Raw genomic sequence first — 766 nt, 5'->3', positions numbered from 1 at the left:
GTGGTGTCACGTGCTCGTCTCGGCGTCCGACGTCGCTACCGCGACGAAGTCCACCTCGACTCGCGTAACCGTAAGATAGACAGGGTGGGAATGGTGTCACGTGGTCGTCTCGGCATCCGTCGTCCCCTACTGCGACGACGTCCGCCTCGACTCGCGTTACGCTAAGACAGGGTGGCAGTGGTGTCACGTGCTCGTCTCGGCGTCCGTCGTTGCTACCGCGACGACGTCCGCCTCGACTCGCCTTACGCTAAGACAGGGTGGCAGTGGTGTCACGTGCTCGTCTCGGCGTCCGTCGTCGCTACCGCGACGACGACCGCCTCGACTCGCGTAACCCTAAGATAGCTTACTGAAGTAAATTGATCTAATGCTTTTCGGTTAATACTATCCAGAAATAAAATTTAGTTAAACAAAAAATAGCTTACTGAAGTAAATTGATCTAATGCTTTTCGGTTGAATCGACATTAAATTGATCTACTACGAACAAGTTTTAAATTAATAAGAAAATCTAAAAAGCAAGAACATATTTATAGAAATGAACAACTTTTGAATTTGTGAATTTTTTTAGGAAAACAAGAACATTTTTTAAAACACGAACATTTTTTGAAATGAACAACATTTTCTGAAATTTCTACCAAATTTTTAAAACACCAACATTTTTACGTCGTCGCTACTGCGACGACGTCCGCCTCGACTCGCGTAACCCTAAGATAGATAGGGTGGCCGTGGCGTCGCGTGCTCGTCTCGGCGTCCGTCGTCGCTACCGCGA

Source organism: Triticum aestivum, chromosome 4B (assembly GCF_018294505.1).
Source record: "Triticum aestivum cultivar Chinese Spring chromosome 4B, IWGSC CS RefSeq v2.1, whole genome shotgun sequence".
Taxonomy (NCBI): Eukaryota; Viridiplantae; Streptophyta; class Magnoliopsida; order Poales; family Poaceae; genus Triticum; species Triticum aestivum.
The sequence above is the reverse complement of the archived record's forward strand: the minus strand, read 5'-3'. Positions refer to the sequence as shown.